We start from the raw sequence: 1,768 nt of genomic DNA, 5'->3' as shown, positions 1-1,768 counted from the left end.
AACCCGTCACCCTCAGCATGGTCATGCTGAATACCCGTGCGTTTACCGCCTCGGCTATATGGGCCCTGTATGGGAAATATGGTACCTAAAATAAATCGCTTAAAACTATCAAATTCGATTTGGTAAAACGAAATATTTTGCGTGAGTCGTTAATTTATATGTTAATTGACCAATTAACCTTTTGATTGCGTAAAAAAAATATTTCCTTGCTTAATGGCTGGCAGTCAAAGAAGCCCAAAATCGCATATTTTGCCCTATAAATTGAGGTATAGCTGAAAATTGTGACGTGTTAGAGCAAATCTGAGCCCGGATTTGGATTCAGCGGCCCAAAATCCTTCAGAGACACATAAGTTTGCTCTTGAGACAGACAAAAAGTTAGTTTTTGTTACGCTGTGTTATCTTCCGCATTATTGGCATTGGGATCGGTAGGACTGAAAATCAACCGCACACCCACCGACGACGCATTGATTCAATAAAAGGCTTTGCTTTGCTAGCTGTGCACGTATGATAAGCATGCACGGACACTTGTTTTTTTTTTCTCTTTATGCATTAACTTCTCTCATACTGCCGGGAGATTTTCTCTCTGCTCGAGCCTCGGCTTGATCTATCTCTCGTGAAAGATATTGGATTGATACTTGGTTTGATCCTCGTGATTTCATCAATAATCCTTGAGAAAGAAATAATTGATGGAATGGTGGAATGAAGGAAACAAGAAAGCGCTGCCAAATAAACATTTTCAAGCACATGTTGCGCATCGTAAATTTTCATTAGATTATTTAGGAATAATGTTTAATATTTAACATTGGTTCATCATGTTTTATATCACATCTTTAATTTCCACTAACGCATATGCGATTTTCTAGTGCCTTTAGTACAAAATGCTACAAAACTCAGTTTATTTTCGACAGCTTTGTTCTCTTCGTCATGGGGTGTTATCTAAAATCTGATAAACTGAAAGTTGGCGTCACATCTTTGCCAATCAAACTGTTTACAACTAAGTTTCAAGCTATTTGGACGACAAAAAACTCTTATGGCAAAGAGAGAAACACTGCCAATAATACTCAAAGTCACTCTCAAGGCATATAATTTAATCATCGTTCAGTAATCAATCTAGCTATAGATAAACCTGTTAATAACGGATAAAGCAAATATTTTCAATTATAGCCGAAACAAACAAATCAATATGGCAATAACCTCTTATCAGCCTTTGTTTTCCAAACCTCTACTGCTTTACATATTTACTATGACATTAGCAAAAATCAAAACTTGTTCGAACCTAACTATTATTTATTTATTTATTTATTTTTAACTTTAAATTTTGTAAGAGGGAAAAGCCCTCTTACATGTTGAAGTTCGCACCTAACTGTTAATACTTATTGTTTAAGCTCCATTTTGTATGAAATATTTTGGTTCATCGGTAGAAGTTCATAACTTGTGTTAGAAATTAAAAAAACATTAACCTTCTCAAGACATTAGGAAAAATAGCATGATGAATTAGTAAATTGATCCACTATTTACCAATTCATCATACTAATCCGAGAGATTGGGTTCAATAAATAAGAGTTCATGAATGCTTACAAAAAATCGAATATGGCGTGGTAAATAACCAAAATTATCAAAACATTATTTTTTTCATAATCATTAATGGAATTGAATAAGCAAGTGAAATATCGAAATTTGCACTTTTCTAATGATCAAGTCTTTATTTTATTTACAATGCAAAAACGTGAGACTTTATTTCTAAAAATTTGCTTTCAAAGCATTCCAT

At 33.8% G+C, this 1,768-nt stretch overlaps 1 long non-coding RNA gene across 1 annotated transcript; it reads right to left on the bottom strand.

The window, feature by feature from the left end:
* Nucleotides 1-429: 429 nt before the first annotated feature.
* LOC134284130 (uncharacterized) lies at nucleotides 430-1,768 on the bottom strand. The gene is made up of 2 exons (XR_009995631.1): nucleotides 1,360-1,768; nucleotides 430-1,276 (listed from the first exon to the last, which is right to left on the bottom strand). It is a non-coding gene; the product is annotated as an uncharacterized LOC134284130 (long non-coding RNA).

This window comes from Aedes albopictus, chromosome 3 (genome assembly GCF_035046485.1).
Source record: "Aedes albopictus strain Foshan chromosome 3, AalbF5, whole genome shotgun sequence".
In the NCBI taxonomy this organism is placed as follows: domain Eukaryota; kingdom Metazoa; phylum Arthropoda; class Insecta; order Diptera; family Culicidae; genus Aedes; species Aedes albopictus.
The sequence above is the reverse complement of the archived record's forward strand: the minus strand, read 5'-3'. Positions and strand labels throughout refer to the sequence as shown.